At 40.6% G+C, this 9,000-nt stretch overlaps 1 non-coding gene across 1 annotated transcript; it reads right to left on the bottom strand.

Moving 5' to 3' along the window:
* Positions 1-7,067: 7,067 nt before the first annotated feature.
* LOC115943810 (U4 spliceosomal RNA) lies at positions 7,068-7,212 on the bottom strand. The gene has a single exon (XR_004078397.1). It is a non-coding gene; the product is annotated as a U4 spliceosomal RNA (small nuclear RNA).
* Positions 7,213-9,000: the final 1,788 nt, after the last annotated feature.

Here is a 9,000-nt window from a genome sequence, read left to right as displayed (position 1 = left end):
CAGCTTGTATGTAGACAGATGCTATGTAAGAAAGCTCAGGCAGTTTGGATCTGGTCTCCCCCCTCCTTCCCTCTTTCTCATCTCCCGCTCTCCTCCAGGGAAAACAGAGCTGGAGGGGGTTTGGGATTGACTTGGATAATGAGACTACAGAAAGCTGAACTCAGACCAGTGGGAGAAAGGGAAAGGAAGGCAGATCACAGCTCAATATCAGAAATATCTTCCTAGCTTTTTGGTCATCCTTAAATTAGATAACCATCTTGTGAGGGACTTGTTTGTTGTGGGAAAATCTGGGCAGAGCCTGGTGACCAAGAATGATGTGGTGGGGTTGCTTGCATTTGGGTGTTAGGGGGTCCTAGAGTAGGTGAGCTCCTGGGTCCTTTCTCCTAGATCTGGTGATTCCACCTCCACCCCCTCACTCCACTGTGGGGCTCCTGAGGTCCAGAGAAGGAGAGACCTCTGGCCCCAGCTTGGTAGCTTTTCAGGAACAGAGAGAACAGATTAGAACCATGGCTCCAGCTCGAAACCTTCTCAGGTATTCTCAATGACACCCCACAGAGTGTCAAAGAAGGGGGAAAATTCTTCCTATGCCCTTCTCACTACAGGTCTTTCTGGATTGTCTCAATGTGCTTGTCATGGAGGCTATGACTTTCTCCAAATTCAAGACAGGCCATTTACTGGGGCTAGAGATGAGGAACAATGAGAGAGGGGTGTTCCTACCTTCAGCTGGGCTCACAGGTTCTGTTTGGATCTGGGTTTACTGCCCAAACAATTTGTTTACTACTTTCCAATTCATATAGAACATTCATGGACCCATTTGACAGATGAAGATGGGAAGCTCAGAGAGAGTAAGTGATTCACCCATGTACCATGACCAGAGGGGTAAACTCAGTCTTCCGACTCCAGGAAAGTCTTTACCACTCCTACTAAATGCTAAAAACTATTTAGCATTTACTCTATGCCAGATATTGTGCTACTACAACAACCCCACGATACCCATCGCATAGAGATTCAGACCCGTTAGCTAACTTCCCCAAGGTCACATAGGTGGGAAGGGGCAAAATGAGGGTTCAAACCCACATCTGCCTTTTCCAGAACTCATATTCTTGTCCATGGCTCTGTTCCATTCCTAAATTCAGAGAAGCCCCAAGAAAATAGTATCTTGGGAGAAGGGGTTTGAGGGGGGGTCTGTTCAAGCCAGAAAGCCTGAGATACCTTCAGAATGTCTCAGACCTGGCAGGACTGGCATAATCCATCAGGTGGGTAATTAGGGATGAATAGGGCTTCCCTAGTCCAGAGGCCGACTGCAAGAAGGCCTCAGAGACTCCTTCTGAGGCCCATACTATGAACTGCATCCCCTCAATTGACCTTTGCTATATGAGATGTGGACAAAGTCACCTCTGGGACGCCTGGGTGGCTCAGTCGGTTAAGCGTCTGTCTTCGGCTCAGGTCGTGATTTCAGGGTCCTGGGATCAAGTCCCATATCCAGCTCCTTGCTAAGCAGGGAGCCTGCTGCTCCCACCCCCCTCTGGCAAATAAATAAACAAAATCTTAAAAAAAAAAAGTCACCTCCCAGGCTGCATTTAAGGGAAGTTCTGGCTAAAAAACCCCAGATCAGTGTGGTGTCAGTGGGATTTCTGGCTCTGATATTTTCTAGCCTTGGGCAAGTCACTATTTTTTGGCGGGGGGCAGAAAGAGAGAGAGAATCATTATCATTAGCAGGATCCATGCTCAACGCAGAGCCTGATGCGGGATTCGATCTCACGACCTGAACTGAAATCAAGAGTCAAACGCTCAACCGACTGAGCCACCCAGGCGCCCTGCAGGTCATTATTTCCTCATGCCCCTGTTCCCTTTCTTGTAAAATGGGGTTAATAAAAATACTCCATGGGCATTTTGTGAGGACTAAATGAGATCACGTATCTGTGCTCTTAATTTTACCAGTACCTGGATCAGATCAGTTCAATTAAAATGTCTGGGATTGGGCTTTAATCATCAGCATGTTCAAAGCTCCCTGGTGATTCTAATGTGAAGACATTATGTGTTAAACCTAAGAAATACAATATACAAGGAGAAGCAGACCTCTGAAAATTAAAAATTACAAGGAGTAGCACTGTCCTTATCTTCCTGGCAATCTCAAATGAATGTCAAAGTTGGGAGAGAGTAACCATGCAAAAATGATCCTGAAAATACCTAACACGAAAGGACATTGATAGACATTTGTATACAACCTGATGCATATGGCATGAGGTCAGTTTCTGTAAAGCATTAAGAATTAAGTCTAACCAATAAATGAAAAGGTATCATGTGTTCAGGGATTGGAAATATTGATATCGATAAAATGTCAATACTACCAAAAGCCATCTATAGATTTAATGCAATCCCTATGAAGATTTCAATGGCATTTGTTACTAAAGTAGAAAAAATCCTAACACTTAAATGAAACCACAAAAAATCCCGAAAGCCAAAGTAATCCTGAAAAAGAACAAAGCAGTAGGCATTATACTTCCAGACTTCAAGCTACATTACATAATTATCGTCCTCAAAACAGTATATGGTACTGGCATAAAAATAAACAAATCATTGGAACAGAATCAAGAGTACAGAAATAAACCCAAGGATATACATTCAACTAATATGACAAGAGAGCCAAGAATACTCAATGGACATGAGACCGTCTCTTAAATGGTGCTAGGGAAATTGGATATTCACATGTAAAAGAATGAAACAGGACCTGTATCTTATACCACTCACAAAAACTAGCTGGAAATGGATTAAGGACTTAAATGTAAGACCTGAAATGATGAAACTTCTGGAAGGAGACCTAGGAAAAGAGCTCCTTGACATGGATCTTGGCAGTGATTTTTTGGATAACACCTAAAGCACAAGCAACAAGTAAAAAACACGTGGGACTATCTCAAACTCAAAAGCTTCTGCACAGCAAAACTGTTAACAAAATGAGAAGACAACCTACAGAATGAGAAAAATATTTGCAAGCCATTTATTTGATAAGGGGTTAATATCCAAGATATATAAAGAATTCCTACAACTTAACAGTAAAAAATAATCTAATTGAAAAGGGCAAAAGACCTCAATGGACATTTTCTCAAAGAAGACACATCTACAGAAGGGGGACAGGTACAGGAAAAGATGCTCAATGTCACTAGTCCTAAGGGAAATGCAAACCAAGACAACAATGAGCTATTATCTCACATCAGGCATCCAAAAAAAAAAAAAAAAGTGCTCTGTGCCAGACATTGTTCTAAATGCTTCACATGCTTTATCTCATTTCATCACACACACAAGTACAGGTCATTACTGGTCAACACTCCTCCAAAGTATTCCTTCCATGTTGTATGCCCTAATATGTGGTGAAAAGGAAAAGGGGTAGGGGCTTAGACTAGGAGACTTGGGTTCTAGTCCAGATTCTGGCTTGACTGGCTGTGTAACTTCAAGAAAACTACCCACGCTCTATGAGCCTCATTTGCCACCTCTGAAAAATCTTGCTTACCACTCACTGAGGATCATATACAATGAATACATGTGATTGCACATCCCATGTACTATTTATCCTTAAAATAACCTATGATATGGATGCGGTTATTATCTCCAATTTATAGTTGAGGAAACCAAGGCCCAGATGTATTTAAAAGCATAATGTGAAATACAAATGCTGGCTAGGATTATCATCACTATTACCATAGAACAATAAGGCAAAAAAGAGGCCATATTTGCTTTACTTCCCTATAGGCTGATAGCCTGATGTATTTCCAGTCCTGGCAACGGTATACATAAGAAATATGTGTGAGCCAGGAGAACTTCTTGTCATCTGTGGGGCTTAGTTGCTGTTCTACCCGGAGGCAGAGAGCTGGATGAAATGACCCTGAACGCCCTGGCCAGTTGTTTAGAATCCATCAGATCTGGACAGGAGCAACACCTCAGCCCCACCTGCCTGTCTGGAGAACTGTCCAATCAGAGGGAGGTGGGAAATCTGTGGGCCTTCCGTGCTGACAGGACAGGATTTCTCACCGGGGGGATGCAGCTTGTGGGCAGTGGCGGCAGCACCCCCTGTTCTGACCAAATAGGTGGGGAGGAAGAGAGGTACTGAATTCAGACCCTGGGCCGGAAGAACCAAATGCCTTGCTATTCCTGCAGCTCGTCATTGGTCATCAAAGGCATCATTACTATCCCTTCTGCTTCCATAAAATTGCCCTAGAATTATGACTTTAAAATGTATATGTCATAGTTAAGAGGAAATGTAGAAATGACTTTGTTCTACAATCTGTTTTTAAACATTTTATTGTTGATTATATATACATGTAGAAAAGTACACCCACACACACACACACACACAATTTAACCAAGATCCCACCATGTCATTTTCTTTATTTATTAATTTTTTAAAAAGATTTCATTTGTCAGAGGGTGCCTGGGTGGCTCAGTCGGTTAAGCGACTGCCTTCGGCTCAGGTCATGATCCTGGAGTCCCGGGATTGAGTCCCGCATTGGGCTCCCTGCTCGGCGGGGAGTCTGCTTCTCCCTCTGACCCTCCCCCCCTCATGTGCTCTCTCTCTCTCTCTCAAATAAATAAATAAAATCTTTAAAAAAAAAAAAGATTTCATTTGTCAGAGAGAGAGCGCGCGCATAAGCAGGGAGAGCGGCAGGCTGAGGGAGAAGCAGGCTCCCACTGAGCAAGGAGCCCGATGCAGGATTCGATCCCAGAACCCTGGGATCATGACCTGAGCCGAAGGCAGATGCTTAACTGACTGAGCCACCCAGGCATCTGAACAACGTCATTTTAAAAGAGAGACATCTGAGGCCAAAGGGGTAAAGAGCCATTTTGTATGGCCGAATTCTTCCCTACAACTAAGCATAATTACTCATTATCCTCTCTCCCCACCACCACATTTCTTCTTTTATTAAACACATTATTTGAACATCCATTGTGCCCCAGGCCCTGGAATTAGTGTAGATAGGGATGTGGGGTGGGTGCCAAGATTTATAAGGCACTAACTTTTTAAAAATTTTATTTCATTTAAATTCAATTAATTAACATATAGTATATTGTTAGTTTCAGAGGGGTACTAACTCTTGCCCTTCAGAAGACTGCAGTCTAGGAGAAAACACCTTACAGGTAACTATATAACAAAGAGAGTAGTGAATGCCAGGGAAAGACACATAGATAATGTGCTTTGAGAATCTAAAGAAAGAAGAGCAAATGGAAGATACTCATGGCATAAGTGGCATTTTTACTGAGCCCTGGTGGGACAGGATTTGGACATGCAGGGATTCAGGGTGCAAAAGCCACTTTAGCTAGAGTAGAAAGTACAAGAAAGACAGAAGTGTGTTGTTGGATTTGGGGAGGAGTAAATAGTCCAGTTTGGCTGGAACCTAACATTTATTAGGAGAAGTGATGGGACCTAATGCTGGAAGACAGGCTACAATGCAGTGACAGAAAAAGAACAGCTTGAGCACTGGGGAGCAAACAAGTGGCATGGTTCAGGGAAGGGTAATCCCAAGCTCACTCTTAAGCTTGTCTCTTCCAGGGCTCGTCACTTCTCAAAATGTATGGGAGATGAGTCTGTGCATTAGGGTCTGAGGACTAAAGTTCCAACTCCAGCTGTCCTATCTACCAACCATGTTGTGGAGTCACAACATCCTTGGGCCTCAAATTTTGTGTCCTAAGAGGGGAATCATAATCCCATCCCTGCCTTCTTCGGAGAGTGGATGTGAGGATTAAATGATATTGCATATGAAGAGGTCTTGCAAACTGGAAAGTACCACACAAAAGTAAGGCACTACTTTTATTTCCCTCTAGCCAGGAGTTCTCCACATTTAGAATACATCAGAATTACCTGGGTGCTTATTAAAAATGTAGGGTTTTTTTGTCTTCTGGCCAATTTTTAAGGCCAGAAGCCAAAAATTGGTACTGCACTTGCCCTCCAATATCAACTAGAAAACTGTTACATTCCAATATAAACATACATTTAAAAACCAGTTTCCAGGGCTGCCTGGGTGGCTCAATCGGTTAAACATCTTTCTTCAGCTTGGGTCATGATCCCAGGGTTCTGGGATTGAGCCCCAAATCGGGCTCCCTGCTTGGTGGGGAGCCTGCTTCTCCCTCTTCCTCTGCCTGCCACTCCCCCCAATTGTGTGCTCTTTCTCTCTCAAATAAATAAATAAAATCTTTAAAAAAATTAAAAAAAAAAAACCCCAATTTCCAGAATCGGAAAACTATCAGCACAACATTATGATTCTTGAGATAAGGAAAACAAACTAGGTGAGCCTTACAATCATCTTGGCTCACTGCCTGGAGAAACCTTCAAGATTGCAGGGCAGGGAGAGGGAGCCAAAGCAGAACATGATGGTCTCTCTGAATTGAGGACACAGAGATTGGAGGAGGCTGAAGTGGCTGGAATTTATAGGGCAGAGGGCCAGAGAAGAGGGAGTTATATAAAGAAAGAGCTCCAGGAATCTGCAGATAGCCCTCCTTGAGTCTGTGGCTGAACACTAAGCCATATATAGAGAGAGTGAAATCCTACATGACTGAGTAAATAATGACTGTGGGGGTTTAAGATGTTTAATAAAAGTTCAGGGCTCACACAGGCTGGAAAAATTAGAGTTCTGACCAGTCAGACTACAAAGATCTTGATGACATTCAATCAGATGACAGAATGATCACGCCATAGTAGTCAGGATAAATTAGACAAGAGTAGTAATTACTCTAGACTGCCCTATAAAAAGCTTAAAACAATCTTAAAAGGATCAAGTGGATCCACAAGTAACTTAACTACCTGCAAAAACACAGTCCAACACTGTTTAAGGGAAAACAAAATTCAGCACTCAACGGAATCACATTCAAACTGTCTAGCATAGAATGAAAAAATTACTAGACATGTGAAGAAGCAAGAAAGTAAGACCCCAAACTAGAAGAAAACATAAACATAATGAGGTGAGAAATGGAATATATAAAAAGGAGCTAAATGGAACTTCTAGAAGTGAAGCTATCTAAACTGAAGCACAGAGAGAAAAAAGACTGGGAAAAAAAAAACAAACAACTGAAGCTCAGAGACCTGTGGATCAATATTAATCAGGTTAGGTAAAAATTTCTGTTGCTGTATCTTTAAGTTTACTGATTTTTAGGAAAAGTTTCAATTAGCAATAATCACGCCTCGGATAAACCTCATTGGCTACGATACTGCCACTGCGCAAAGCTTAAGTTTACTGATTTTTAATTCTGCAGTGTATATATGCTGTTACTCCCACCCAGTAAAACTTCCATTTCAGATTTATATTTTTACCTCTAGAAGTTCTATTTAGTTTTTTTTATATTTCCCATTTCTCTCCTCATTGTGTTCTTGTATTTCTTTAAATCCTTACACATATTTATGACAGCTGTTTTATAATCTTCGCTAATTTCACCTCTCTTTCATTTCACATCTTGTTTCCATTGATTATTTTTCTCCACATTTTGAATTACAACAATGATAAGATTGATCACAGGGTTCTTGCCAGAAAATGCAAGCCAGAAGACACTGGAACAATATCTTTACGTGCTGAAAAAAAATCAAAGTAAAAAATTCTATATCCATGAAAAAGAAATTTTTAACAGTTGAGGAGATATAGAGGCACCTGGGTGGCTCAGTCAGTTAAGCGTCTGCCTTTGGCTAAGGTCATGATTCTGGGGTCTTGGGATCAAGCCCTGCATCGGGCTCCCTGATCAATGGGAAGCCTACTTTTCCTTCTCCCTCTGCCACTCCCTCTCTTGTGTTCTCTCTCTCTCTCAAATGAATAAATAAATAAAATCTTAAAAAAAAAATTAAGGAGACATAAATAGAAAAAACCTGACAGAATGTGTTACCAACAGACCTGACTATAAGAAATGTTAAAGAAAATTCTTCAGGTGAAAGGATAATGATACCAAATGGAAACCTGGATCTATATAGAAATGCAAGTGGCCAAAATGGTATATGTGTATATATATACACACACAGTGTGTATATATATATATATATACATATACATATATGTGTATATATATGAGTAAATAAAAAAGATATTAAAATTTAAAAAATTAAAAAGATAATTGACTTTTTAAGGTGAAAATTATAATGATGTATTATGAAATTTATAATAAATACAGAAGTAAATCTATGACAATAATAGCACAGAGGATGGGAGGAATGGAAATAATCTGTTGTAATGTTTTTACATTATATGTGAAATACAATATTTGGACATAGACAATGAGAATTTAACAACAAATATTGTAAACCCAAAACAATCACTAAATAAATAAATGAAGAGGTGGTGTCAATAAGCCACCAGTGGAGGTGAAATGGAACACCAGAAAATATTCAAGCTAAAAAAAGGCAGGAAAAGGTGAAAAAGAACAGAGAACAAATGAAACAAATAATAAAATAACAAGATGGCAGATTTAATTCCAAACATATTGATAAATAAATTAAATTAAATGTAAATAATCTAAGCACTCCAATTAAAAGAAAGAATGTCAGGCTGGATTTCTTTTTTTTTTTTTGGTGGGGGAGGGATAGAGGGAGGGGTTGAGAGAGAATCTTAAGCAGGTTCCCTGCCCTCACAATCCTGAGATCATGACCTGAGCCGAAATCAAGAGTTGGATACTTAACCAACTGAGCCACCCAGGTGCCCCTCAAGCTAGATTTTTAAGAAGTCAGATCCAACTAAATGTTCTCTATGGGGAAAAAAAATACTTTAAATTTAAAGACATACATAGATTAAAAGGAAAAGAATGGGGGAAAATGTAACATGCTGCATTGGTTTTCTGTAGCTGTCACATCAGATTATTACGGATGTAATGGCTTAAGTCATTCAAATTTATTATCTTACAGTTCTGTAAGTTAGAAATTTAACATGGGTCTCACTAGACTGAAATCAAGGTGTCAGCAAGGCTGTATTCCTTTCTGAAAGCTCTAGCGGGGAACCAGTTACCTTGCTTTTTCCATCTTCCAGAGACCACTCACAT

The sequence above is a fragment of the Leptonychotes weddellii genome, chromosome 5 (assembly GCF_054177405.1).
Source record: "Leptonychotes weddellii isolate Sample4059 chromosome 5, ASM5417740v2, whole genome shotgun sequence".
Taxonomy (NCBI): domain Eukaryota; kingdom Metazoa; phylum Chordata; class Mammalia; order Carnivora; family Phocidae; genus Leptonychotes; species Leptonychotes weddellii.
This window is presented reverse-complemented; position numbering and strand designations above follow the sequence as displayed.